Genomic DNA, 14301 nt, shown 5'->3' with positions numbered 1-14301 from the left:
GGTTATTAAACAGATACTGCTAGACCCCAAGTGCATACTTAAGGCTGGTTAACCAGAGCACAGTAAATGCTTGGAGATGCAGCTAGAAGTCTACAAATCTCCTCATGTGATTTCTCCCAGTAACAAACATCATTACTATTGGAATAGCTCCTTTAAGACCTTTTCCCTGATGTTGAGTATCAACCTCTAACTCTGCTTGACCTGGGAAAGATAGATGAGAATATTCTGTAAACTAATGAGTTACTGTGGGACTCTTCTCTCCTGCCAGTAACAGAACTGATAATTCTCCATGGGCAGAAAATGCTAAGTCCACTATTCCCAAATCACTATGGAGATAGACTATCTTGAAGAAGCTGTGTTAAGTACTTGCAAAAACATAAGAAAAGATTCTTGGAGGAAACCATGGAAAACAATTTGGAATTATGGTTTTAAAAAAAGTGATTAAAGGGGGTAGCCAGGTGGTGCAGTGGATAGAGCACCAGTCCTGGAGTCAGGAGTACCTGGGTTCAAATCCAGTCTCAGACACTTAATAATTACCTAGCTGTGTGGCCTTGGGCAAGCCACTTAACCCCATTTGCCTTGCAAAAACCTGAAAAAAAACATGATTAAAATGTCTAGCTCCTTTGATCTAATATTCTGATAGAAATATATACCAGGAAGATCAAAAGTAGAAAGAAGGGTTTCATACACACAAAATATAGCAACACTATTTCTTGTAGAAATTTATATGCCAATCAGTTGGAAAACAACTAAACAAGTTGTAAATGAAATAGAATATACATGAGTTGTAAGAAACAATGTTTATGATAAATACAGAGAAACACTGATGTAAAGTGAGGCAAGCATAACCAGGAAAAATACATACAATATCTATAGGAATGTAAATGTAAAGACCATCAGCAAAATGATTAAAGCTAAATGCTTTGAAATGATAATGACTAAAGCCCCAGGGACAGACATGAAGGAGGCATCTTTGCAACGAAGTGAGAGATAAGTCATGTAATATATGGCATATAATAACAGCTATCCACCCAATGGATTGGTACCTGAAGTCAGGAAGACCCTCCCAGGCAAATGACTTAATCTCTATATGACTCTATATTCCTATATTCCTCAATAGTATAATGGAGATAAAATAGCTCCTCTTTTCCAGAATTGTTGTGAGGATCATAAGAGATAATATTTGTTATCAGAGTGCCTGATACTCTTGCACTAGCATAAAATGCTAGTTATCATCATCACTATCATTATATAATGGCAAGCATTTTCAATGTATCTTTGCTCTAGATATTTCTAGAGCCTTGGAATCTCAGAGCTGGAAAGATATTTAGAATCAGAGGTCTGGAGTTTTAATGAACTTAAAAAAAAATCTTTGTTATAAAAGATTGTTTCCCGAGGAAAGGATGGCTATCTTTGAACATGTAGATAGTATTTAAAAAGATGTCAATAAAAAAGATTAATAAAAGATGTAAATAAAAATGTTTTTTAGAGTTCAGACTGGCTGGTAAGGTGGTGCACATGGATCTCTTGAGCTCAGAATTCTGGGCTGCAGGCAGCTATATCAATTGGTTGCCTACACTAAATTTAATCAGTATTTTAAAGCCCTAGCATCAGAGGATCACCAGGGGTCAGGAGAGCTGAACCAGTCTACTTTGGAATGGGGAGAAGCTCAAAGTTCTAATGTTAATCAATTATAGGATCAGGCCTATGTGCTGTCCCTGCAAAATCATCTGCAGTTAAGAAACCCATACTTTAAAAAATGCTGGAAGAATTAAGTGATTCCATTCTTGTCTTGTCTTCAAGAACTGATATTCAGTCTGATATTTTTTGTTGTCAGTGTTGTTGTTCAGTCTGGTCCAACTCTTTGTGACTCCATTTAGGATTTTTTTTGGCAAAGATACTGGAGTGGTTTCCCATTTCCTTCTCCAGTTCCATCCACTGCACCACCTGTCTGCAAGGGCTACTAAGTATTATAATGGATAGAGTGTAGAGACTGGAGTCAGGAAGACCCAAGTTTAAATGCAACCTCAGACACTTGAGTGTGACCATGACCAAGTAACTTGACCCCGTTTATCTTGGTTTCCTCATTTGTAAAATAAATCGGAAAAGGAAATGGCAAACCATTCCAGTATCTTTGATAAGAAAACCCAAATTAGGATCACAAAGAATCAGCCACAACTGAAAGGACTGAATGATGACTATGATGACAACAACAGTTCTGATATTTATTCCTGTTCAGTGAGTTATGTCACTATATAGACCTCATAAGCATCTTCTGGAAAATCCACCAAAAGTTGGTGCTATTGGGATTGACCTCTGGTTAATCTGAACTTTTCTCTCTGGAAGAAATCCTGGAGGCTATGAATCTACTTTGGGGGTCTTTTCTAATAGGGATTTCTCAATTCTAAATATCCTTGAGCAGTTGATGCTTCTGTCAGCTTTAGGTGAGTTTTTGCTGCTGTCTCTAGAGTGAGAACTAGGAAGTAGGTCAGTGATGAAGTCTGTGCTCCATCTTTGCCATCCCCCTTCTGCTTTGGAGCTTGGTGAGAGCTGAGAATAGCATTTTCCATGGAGGGTGTTGTTTTTTCACTGTGTCTGAGGCTTAGTCACCTTCTGCACCGTAGGAGAAGGAACTGTGAAATCACTCCTGATTTAAAGCATGTGATCCAACCCCTCCCTCCTTAATTCTATTGCCTGTATTGGTCATTAGACATTAGCTTATCTGATGTCTTGGAAAGGGATTTGGGGTAAGAGGCTTTGATCCTGAATTCTGGATTTTTTATTTGTGACCTATGTTTTGTGCAAATCACCTCTCTTGGCCTAAGTTTCTTCATTTGTTAAATAAAAGACAGGATTAGTTGATCTCTAAGGTCTATTCCAGTTCAAAATTTTAAACACACCCTACAAATGGTTATTGAGTCTATGTTGAAAGACTGCTAGTGAAGAGGACTCCACTCCACCTTTTGGTCTTAGTTTTATTTCATTTAAGCACTGAGTTTTTTAGGACAGTGTTAGTTTATTTGTGGTTTACTCTTCATTCTAGAAGAGCATGATATCAGGGAGGTGATGCCATGACAAGCAAGTGAATTGGATTTGAGTGAGGGAGCTGTGGTGAGTCACCAGCCTCACTTTCCACTCCAGAGCCATCTGGGTCCAGTGACTAGATATGGATCAGGACAACAGGAGATGCCCCTCAATGAGAGGCAAAGAGGGTTAAGTGACTTGCTCAAGGTCAATTAGTAAGTGTCAAATGTCTTAGATCAGATTTGAACTCTGATCCTCCTGACTCCAGGGCTGGTGTTCTATTCACTACACAAACATGCTGCCATTAATTTATATAATACTGTGTATTATATAAACACATGTACCCCTTCTTAGAAGCTAGGACAAGTACTAAGCTTTGATGTTACATTTTCTATTCCATTCAAAGTCCAAGAATATTTCTTCCAGGGGGAAAAAAGAAATGAATGGACAATTGAGAGAGTGAAGAATTAGATACCCAAACCTTAAGATTCAATAGAAGATGTTAGCACAATCACAAAATGTAACATAATGATATTTGGGGTCTTTAAATTAGAAAAAAAATACATATTAAATTTCACTGCAGTACCCTGCACTTTCTTTTGTAACCCTATATATTTTATTGCATGCACTTAAATTATTCTGAGGTCCACAGGTTTCATTAAATTGTTAACAAAATCCATGACACAAAAAAGAACAAGACATTCTGGTTTAGTCCAACTACTTCTCAGAAAGGACAAGTCACATAATTTTCATTGGAAACTAGATTAAGAAGAAGAGAGTGTGGGAGAATTCCAAATCTAAAGTTCTATTTACCACATCATAATGGTTTATCGATGGCAAAAGTTTTCTGAAGTTCTTTCCTAAAAAAAAAAAAGTCAAATTTGAAGAAACTAGAGAAACCAGAATATTTCCCGTTTCCTAGAAATCCAGATCACTAATTACCTCAAAAGATATGTGTGGAGCAGATAGGTGGTGCAGTAGATAGAACACTGGCTGTGGAGTCAGGAGTACCTGAGTTCAAATCCAGCCTCAGACACTTAATAATTACCTAGCTGTGTGGCCTTGAGCAAACCACTTAACCCCATTTGCCTTGCAAAAACCTAAAAAAAAAGATATTGTGAAATTTTCAAAATAAAAAGGCTTAATTTAATTTTAAAAATACATTATGCTGTACCTTATTTCTTAAGAGGCAATATGGAATAGAGGAAATGACATTATATTTGGAACCAGTACTATTTAGGTTCAGTTCTTCCCATAACACTGTGTTACTGTCTGATCCTAGGCAATAATATATTTTAAATGCCTAATAAATCGTAAAGCACTCTGCCATTGACAATTATTTTTCTGGGATGGTGTCACAAAATAAAGTAAACAATTCTAGAAGCTGTATTCCCAAGAAATGCTTAGTGCATTGTTCAGTCTTCCAGATTTCATTTTAAGAATGCACAATTTGCCTCTACTTCCTTTCCCCTCATTTACTGGTTTACAATATGGCTTTAAAACTAATCACTCTACTGCAGTTATTCTTTTCAAAGTTACCTGTGATCTCTTCATTACCAAATCTTATGTTCTTTTTTTCAGTTCTTATCCTTTTCCATCTATTGATGCTTATGACATCACAAAAAACTTTCTCCTCCAAGGTATTCCTTTCTCTCCAGATTTTTGTGACACCACTCTCTTCTGGTTCACCTTCTAACTCTATGGCCCCTTCTTAATCTTCTTTGATCATCATTCATATCAGGTCCTCTTTGCTGGAGGTGCTCATATTCCTCAAAGTTCTGTCCTGGTTTCTCTTCTCCCTCTTTAATTTCACCTGGTAACCTCATCAGCACCATTTTCTTCTCTGAGCTTCAGTCCCTCATCATCAATTGGCTATTACAAATTCAAACTTAATATTCAATACACAAATTAAACCTAGCATGTCTAAAATTGAACTCATATCTTTCTTCCTAAAAGCACTTATTTTATTCTTAATTTATGGAATAAAACAAGAATTTCCATAATTATAATTTTTGAAAAAATATGATCACACAAGAAACTGTAAATTTATTATATACTTCTTGTTCTTCCTTATAATATGAAATAAAATTATTATGTAAATTTCTCTTTTTCTTTCCCCCACCCTAGAGATGGCTACCATTAGATGCAAATATGTATATATGTATATATATATATATATATATATATGTAAAGTCATTTTATACATACTTCTATCACTTCTTATAGCTACAGATAGCATATTACTTTGTATGTCCTATGTAATTAATTTGGGTATTTAAAACAGTCAAATGTGAATAGTCAAAGTAACTTATTCACTCAAAGTTGTTTTCAAACAATATTGCTATTACTGTATACAATGTTCTCTAGGTTTTGCTCCTTTCACTCTTTATTATTTGGTACAAGTTTATCCACATTTTTCTGAGATCATGCTAACTAAAAGATTAAAACAATATAATATAAAGATTATAAATTATTAGTATAAATTTGACTTGGATTTATAAATGTAAATCATTATATATATATATATATATATATAAATCTGAGTCAGATTTATACTAATAATGTAGGGATGGTTTAACATAAGAAAAACCTTTTAACATAATTGATTATAACAATCATAAAAGCAAAAAACATATAATTGTATCAATAGATGCAGAAAAAAGTTTTTTATAAAGTACAAAAATAATTTATATAAAAAATACTTTCAAGTATAGAAATTTTCCTTAAATTGATAAAAAATTATTTAAAATCATCAGCAAGTATTATTTTTATTGAAGAATAAGCAAAAAAACCTTCCCAGTATTATCAAGTGAGAAATAAGGATGCTCACTGTTGCTAAAATTATTTAATATTATATTGAAACCCTTCTTTCAAACATCAGTATTTTTGTTGAAGCCATCACCCATCCCCTCACTATCTCAAGTCATAATCTTGTCTTTATCCTTCACTATTCACTCAGTCCACATAGTCAGTTAGTTGCCTTTTTCATGACATTTATACCACCATGACATCTCTCACATTGGACTCCTCCATACATGCACATGCACACGCACATGCACACACACACACACACACACAATACACAACTACAATCATGATTCAGATCTTCATGACTTCTTGCCTAGATTATTGTTGTCTCATCCATCTCTTACCTTCCAAACTATTATACACATTTTTGTCAAAGTGATGTTTCTTAAAAACAAATCTGACCTTGTGACTCCCCATTCAACCAATTTCAGTGACTTCCTGCTTTCAGAACAGAGATTCTTAACCTGGAGTTGTTGAATTTAAAAAAAATGATATCTCATTTCAAAAAATAATTATTTTCTTTTGCAATTCTCTGGATAGTTTTATGCCTTTAAAATATTATTCTAAGAACAGATCAATTAACTTTACTAGGGATCTAAAATACAAAAAAAGCTAAAAATCATTAAATTAAAATAAAATATAAAATTCTCTATTTTTTAAAGTCAGTGCAACCTAGTCCTAACCTTCCCCTATATGTGTGTGTATGTGTGTGTATATATGTGTCTGTATATATATATATATATATATATATATATATATATATATATATGATTGTTTCTCTAAATGTGATTAAAGGTCATTTCATTCTTTGTATTTTGTACTCATCAAGTAGCACAGTATCTGCCATAAAGATTCTGTGAAATTGAAAATCTATATATTCCATTTAATTTCATATTAGTTATTAATTATTGCTTGAGAATTGTATATAATCTGTGTATCTATTCAGAGTCAATGTTTGTGAATCAATTTCAAACATAATTGTATAGACCTTATCAGTAAAATTTTTAAATTTGACTTTCCTATTTCTATGGGTTAAATTCCAACCACAGATTTGTGAGCTTATGTTGTCTGACCGTTGGGGGTGGGGGGAGAGGAGTTAACCTTGTTTAACTACCACAATTCTTTCCAGAGGATGTTAATCAACTCTTTGTTTTACCTATATATATATCTATATATCATCTATATATCTATATATCTATATCTATATCTATCTATATATAAACAGCTACTCTGTTAAATGAATCCTTGGCTACTGAGGAACCTTGGATCCCTTTTGTTGGCAACGGATAAGAAGTCGATAATCCTTGGAACTTCATGCCTTCATTTCTCTTTATTACAGATATTTTTATCATGAAATGCTTAATAAGTGTTTTATAGCAGGTGGAGGATTAGAAAATGTTTCATATAGAAATTGTTGCTTGAACTGAATCAGTTGGGATTCTAAAATTCAAAGATGAAGAGATGGTGCATTCAGAGAGTTAGAATGCACCATTAGGGGATAGTCAGAAAAAAACAGCGGAAATAGATGCAGCTGCTTTCATTAGTTCAGAGAGCTAGGTTAACCCTATTGGATTGGCTATGGACAATATTATCCCCATCCAGAGGAAGAAAAACAAAACAAAACAAAAGAAAAATAAAAATCCTTCAGAATCTGATGAATATTACATTCACATCTAAAAAAAATATCTCTTATGTATTTCTTCCCCTTTATCCTAATTCCTCATACCAAAATGCTCTAATCTGTAAACATGTTTAACACAAATATGTGTATATACAATATTAATATGACTGTTCCCTGCTGAAAGGAGGGGGGGCAGGAAGGGAAGGTGGAAGGAAATTTTGTAACTTAAAAATAAACATAGGCATATAGATGAATGTTGAAAATCTTTCATGACATTTGGAAAAATAAAATATCAATAAAAAGGAATGGAGAAAGGTGATAGTGTGTCACTAAGATAGAAATGACAAGATTTGTGAACTCAATCCCATTTGTGAATGGGATGAATGAGAATAAAATAGCCAAGGATCACATTGAAATTCAAACCAAGATAACTGGAGGCATAGTAGTTTTCTCAACAGAAATACGGAAGGTTAGAGAAGGGATAGATTTCAATGGAGGGATAGTTCTGTCTTTGACATGTTGAGAGGTTTATGGAATATTTATTTCATAATGTCCAACAGGCAATTGGTAATGAAGGATGAAAACTCAGGAGATAGATTAGGACTGACTATAGAAATTTTGATTATCTACAGGGATAATAATTAAATCCATGGAAGCCTATGAAGTCAATTAGTGAGAGAAATAGAACTCATTTTTATAAGAAAAAACAACCTTCTAAGGAAAAAACATGTTTGAAAGATTCATGAATTCTGATGAATGCGATGACCAACCACCAACTCCAGAGGAATAATGATGAAGAATAATACTAAAGTGTAGAATGAGACACCATTTTGGAAATGGAAATTCTTGGACTTATATTTTTTGACTATGCTTATTTACTATAAGGATTGCTTTTCTTAATTTATTTTAAAAGGAAATGGGAGCAAGTGTTGTCTTCCAAAAAAGTAGCAAAGGAAGGAAAAGGGTATTATTGAAACATCTTTGAAATATTTTGAAGAGATTTAATTTTAATTAATGTTTCAAAAGGAAACAGAGAGGCAGGATAATTCCCAAAGTAACATGTTGAATGTATTATAAACTTTAAATAAATCAACTTAAATGAGATAGAAATTAGAGGACAGCACCTAGCTATCCCATTCTGTACACTATGTCTTTGTTAATGAAACCTAAGATTACATAAAATTCTTTATTTTATTCTATTTTGTCACTGTGGATTCATATTGAATTTACTGTTTAGTTTAATTCTTAGATTTTTCATAAAAACATGGACATGTGACTCTTTTTTTTGGTATTTGTTAAGTTCAAAATTTAAAAAAAAATCAACAAGACTGAAAAAGAATGGAAGATGAACTCTGGGCTGGTAATCACTAGGACCTGGATTAGAGAATAAATTGAACAGGAATGGTAGGTTATAAAGAAAAAAAATAGGGGCAGAGAGCTATAGGATTAGAAAACAGGATGAAGTCTTATTTTTAATTGAAATCAGATTTGGAAAGAACCTCCAAAATCATGTAGTCCAACCTGTACTGGTATAACAAATTTGGCCAAATGATCACTTAGCTTTTGCTTAGGTACTTCTGTCAAGTGGGGATGGTTCACTAGCTCCCAAATACCTATTTCAATTTTGGACTACTCTAATCAATAAGGGTTTTTCCTTCTCATCAAACCTAAATTTGTCTCTCTGAAACTTCCTCCCATTACATTAGATTTTGTCCTTTGGGACCATGAGGAATAATTCTAACCCCACTTCTACAGTAACTTCATTTCAGACCATAATTATATGTGTAGGTAGATAGATGATAGGAAGGTAGGGTGGTGATTAGAACACCAGGAGTCAGGAGGACCTGAGTTCAAATATGATGTCAGACACTTGACACTTCTTAACCCTTATTGCCTCCGGTCCAGGACCATCTTTCAATCATTCTGATTCATATCTGGCTACTGGACCCAGATGGCTCTGGAGGAAAAAGTGAGGCTGGTGAATTAGCACAGAACCCCCTTACTCAAATCCAATTCATGCATGTTATGGTATCCCCACCCTGATGTCATGGTCTTCTTGAGATAGGGCAAAAGTCATCCCTATTAAAAATGTATATACATATATATGTGAATTTATATAAACATCACCACCATCATCAGGTAAGTAGGTATTGCATGTGTTCTTTGTGCAAATAATTTTCCCAGATATTCATGGAATTAATTAATTAATTAATGGTCTGATGAACCCTGTACTCAAGGAATTTAATTAAACCTTAAGGAATACAACATGCATCTAGACAAAAAGTAGAGAGTGACTGGGGAAAAATAAAAAATTCATACAAGACATCCTAGGACTACTTGAGAAGATAAATTCCATTCCCAGCTGGAAATAGTAGAGCAAGAAATAAAATGTGTAGAATATGATACTGAAGCTGAATCTTAAAGGTGGGGAGAAGGCTATGCAAATTAATAGAGGCAGAAGATAGCCTGCAAAGCTCAGTCACCACCCTGCACTATCTGCTGAAGTGACTCCAGTTTTTTCAAGGTGTAAGAAAAGTGCTTTCTTTTCCAACCCTTGGTTCCCATTCATATCACTTCTCAAGTCTTTTGTCTGTACTTGTCCTCTGTTTTTTAATCTTTATCATAGTTTGTCAGTTTGTCTGAAAAGGGCAATGAGTAAGAGAAATTGGAACAGTAGTTGAGAATCTCCAAGTCTTATCTTCTACAAAGCAAACTTTTTCCAGCAACATCAATTGATGCTTACTAAGGCTCTAGTGTATCAATATTCTAGTTATCTTTCTGTGAATACACTTCATCAATTAGTTAAGGTCTTTCCTTGAATGGAATATTTAAAATGTAGTTCTATACACTGATGATGATGGTGTTTGTCCTTTGTTCTTGATTAAGACCATAACATCAGGGGAGGTGATGATACCTTGACAAACACCTGAATTGTATTTGAGTGAGGGGGTGTTATGCTAAGTCACTAGTATCATTTTCTACTCTGGAGCCTTTTGAGTCCAATGATCAAATATAAATCAGGAAAACTGGAGATGGTCCTGGATGCAAAGCAATCAGGGTTAAATGACTTGTCCAAGATCACATAGCTAGTAAGTATGAAGTGTCTGAGACTGGATTTGAATTCCCATCCTTCTGACTCCAAGGCCAGTATGCTATCCACTGCACCACATAGCTGTCCTATTCTGTACACTATGCCTTTGTTAATGGAAGCTAAGTTTATAGTAAATTCTTTTTTGGATTCTATGCTGTCACTGTGGATTCACATTGCATTTGTTGTTTAATTTCTTAGATGTTTTCCCATAAAAATAATGTAACTATTAGGGCTCTATGTTGATCAATATTGCCAAAATATAGGACTTCACATTTGTTTTGAATTTAGTCAGCCTGTGGCTATTTTGGACGCCAGGGGCGGAATCCAAGTCTGCCATACAATATAGTATCTCTCATTACTGACTTTGATTAACCAGATGATAATCATGCTATCTATGGCTTCATCCAAGTACTCAAATGGATGAAGAATTTATGATTTTGTCAGTGCGGAGATCTTCAGGTGTGGGAATTGCCTCTACTCATCAAATCAAAGATAGTGACATATAAGTTTCATGTGATAGATATGTTCTAAGGAGTTATCTGAGGAACACAGAGGTTGTCCAAAGTCAATTAGTAAAAGTAAAATGTGATATTTGAAATTATTTGTTCTTGACTCCAAGTCAAGTTTTCAATATTCTATGTCATGATTCCTTCATACTTTAAGTAATTGAGAAATATATTGAGTGGTATAATCCAAGGACAGATACCTACAGCATTTTACTACAGGGAAGAGAGCAAACATTTATTAGATACCTACTATATACCAGCACAATGTTAATTTCTTAATAGATATGATTTCATTTGAACCTCACCACAATTCTCTTAAGGTAGACATTATTATTCCCATTTTTTTTAAAGATTTTTTCAAGGCAATTGGGTTAAGTGGCTTGCCCAAGGCCACACAGCTAGGTAATTATAAGTGTCTGTGGCCAGATTTGAACTCAGGCACTCCTAACTCCAGGGCCGGTGCTCTATCTACTGCACCACCTAGCTGCCTATTATCCCCATTTTATGCTTGAGAAAAATGAGGCAGACAGAGGTTAAATGGTCAAGGTCACATAGCTAGGAAATGTCTCTGTCTAGTTTTGAACTTAGGTCTTCCTGATTCTAGGACCCATATTTTATCCACTATGCCACCTAGTTATCCATTGAATAGATGTTAAATTCCAGATCTACCTGTAATTTGGGCTTGAAACTAGATCAAGCATTTGAGGTCAAATTTGAACTCAGATCCTCTTGACTCTCAAACCCATGCTCCATCCACTGTACCACCTAGCTGTTCCCTAAAGTGGGTCTTTTAAATTAATTCTTTTAAGCTTGCCTGAATCCTGGACTTTTTGCCAGCTACATTTTCCCCCAACATCACTAGGAGGTAAGATTTAAACAAAGTAGTAATATGTGAGTGTATGTGAAAAGGCAGAAGGAGAACAAGGAAAGAAAAATGCCTTGGAAACCTAAAAAAGAAGAAAAAATAAAAATGGAGAGAATTATTAACAATGTAAAAGGCAGCAAAGTGAGCTTAGGAAGGATAGGAATCAGAAAAGGACATTAGGATGTTCTAATTATTAGTAAAAAATAATTTTTCTTTTTCATCAAAAGTTAACTTCCTTTTTTCCCTGTCACCCATATTCCTAATTCTGCCCTTCTGCTAACAGATTTAATTGCTCTTCCATGTAAGAGACCTTCAGAGGCCAGAATTCAAATTCCTTGCTAAATTTTTTCTTCTCCAGGTGAAACATCCCCATTTCTTTCAAACAATTCCTATATGAAATGATTTTGTGGAATTTCTTTAGTAGTTCTACATCAGAGCCCAGAAAACAAAGAAAGGAGAAGGTTTTGAGGAGAAATGAAACTTTATACAATCAAAGGATCCTATAAATTGAAAGAAATCTTAGAAAAGACTTTGGACAAATCATGTCCAACCTGTACTTGGGAGATTTATAGTAAGAAGCAACTCACCATCTCCCAAGGCAGTCTACACACCATTGCTGAACAAATTTAATCTAAGCAATTTTAATTGATTGATCCTTATTTTACCATTTGAGTCCAAGGAAAACTTTTCTATCTTATATCTATCTTATATTATAAATGAAAATCTCCAAATATTTCTCACAGGGTTGTACTCTTTTGGAATGTCTGACTGACATCTATACTTTGCCCCAGAAAGTTCATTATTGGGAAAACTTCATCATCCTGCAAGATCTCATCAGCCATGGTACCTTACCTTATCACCATCATCCTTTGTCCTTCTTATTAAAGGATGGAGTCATGAACTCCAAACTTTCCATTTAAAGGGATAGCCAAACTCAGACTCATCCTCATTCCTCACCCAGCACTTTGAGACTTCCCTGTTTTGTTCAGATCAGGGGCTATCTTTCTTTTTTTGGATTTGTATCCCCAGTGTTTAGAACAGGGTCTGGGATACAATAGATGTCTATTGACTGACAGGATAAAGAAAGTTGATGCTTGGAGGAAAATATTTGTGCCAAATATGTCTCTTATTCAAGATATCTAGGATACTAAAACCACTACATAAGACTAAGCAATCTTCTCTAAAGGGAACTATAAATAACAATTCTGTTTTATGGAGAAGCCCTGAGGGTCTTCCCCTTCCAGATAATTTTTTTCTTTTTTTTAACTAGGTAAAGGCATCATTCCTTGCCTCATTTCTTATCTAGTCTTATCTTGCCTTAGTCAAACTGAAGTCTGGGAAAGACCTTAATTTAAAAAGCCCAAGATCTCCCACTACCTCCAGGGCCATCTCCTGCCACCCTGATTTATATCTGTCCACTGAGCTCAGATGGTTCTGGAGGAGAAAGTGAGGCTGGAAATTTTGCACAGTCCTCCCTCACTTAAAACCAATTTACTTGCAAGTCATGGCATCCATTTCCTGATGTCATAATCTTTTTTGAGAAGGAAGGACAAACAACAATAAATTCAAAATTCAGCTGACTTATGAGTTAAGTTTAGAAATTCAGTTTTCTTGCTAATTAGTGTTCTGTTCTTGCCTCAAGGAATTTAGTTAATTTTTAGTCAATTTTTATACCATTAAGTATCCTTCAAGGATGTCTGATTTGCTGTCCAAAAAGTCTTCATTATCTCTAGACCTCATGGGTACACTCAAGCAATGTACACAGTCACAGGGAAGGAGGAGGTCATTGCTAGTCCTACCTTACCAAACTTCCAGCCCATCATATTGTTCTCCTCACTTCAGCTATGTAGCCAATCATATTATCCTCAATCCCATGATGTCACCTATTCTCTACTGTTCTTTATGCAGTAGGGCAGCTAGGTAGCTCGGTGAATACAGTACTGGCCTTAGAGTCAGGAGGACAGGAATTCAAATCCAACTTCAGTGATCTTGGCCAAATCATTTAACCCTGATTGCCTTGCATCCAGGATCATCTCCAATCATCCAGATCCAGATGACTCCAGAGGAGAAAGTGAGACTGGTGACTTAACACAGCACCTCCTCAGTCAAATCCAATTCATGTGCTTGTCATTGCATCACTTCCCTGATGTAATGGTCTTCAAAACAAAACAAAACAGCAATAGCAATTGTTCTTTCTTTGTTCTATGCTTATAAAATGAATTGTATCATATAAATCAAGACAATCCATTGACCCATCTTATTCTCATGTTTCTGATGCTGACAATAAGTATTATCTTGTTTGGAGTATTGTGCTTCAGCTGACTTTTGAGTTAAGTTTAGAAACTCAATTTTGTTGCTAATGAGTGTTCTGTTCTTGCCTCAAGGA

The sequence above is a fragment of the Macrotis lagotis genome, chromosome X (assembly GCF_037893015.1).
Source record: "Macrotis lagotis isolate mMagLag1 chromosome X, bilby.v1.9.chrom.fasta, whole genome shotgun sequence".
NCBI lineage: Eukaryota > Metazoa > Chordata > Mammalia > Peramelemorphia > Peramelidae > Macrotis > Macrotis lagotis.
The sequence above is the reverse complement of the archived record's forward strand: the minus strand, read 5'-3'. Positions refer to the sequence as shown.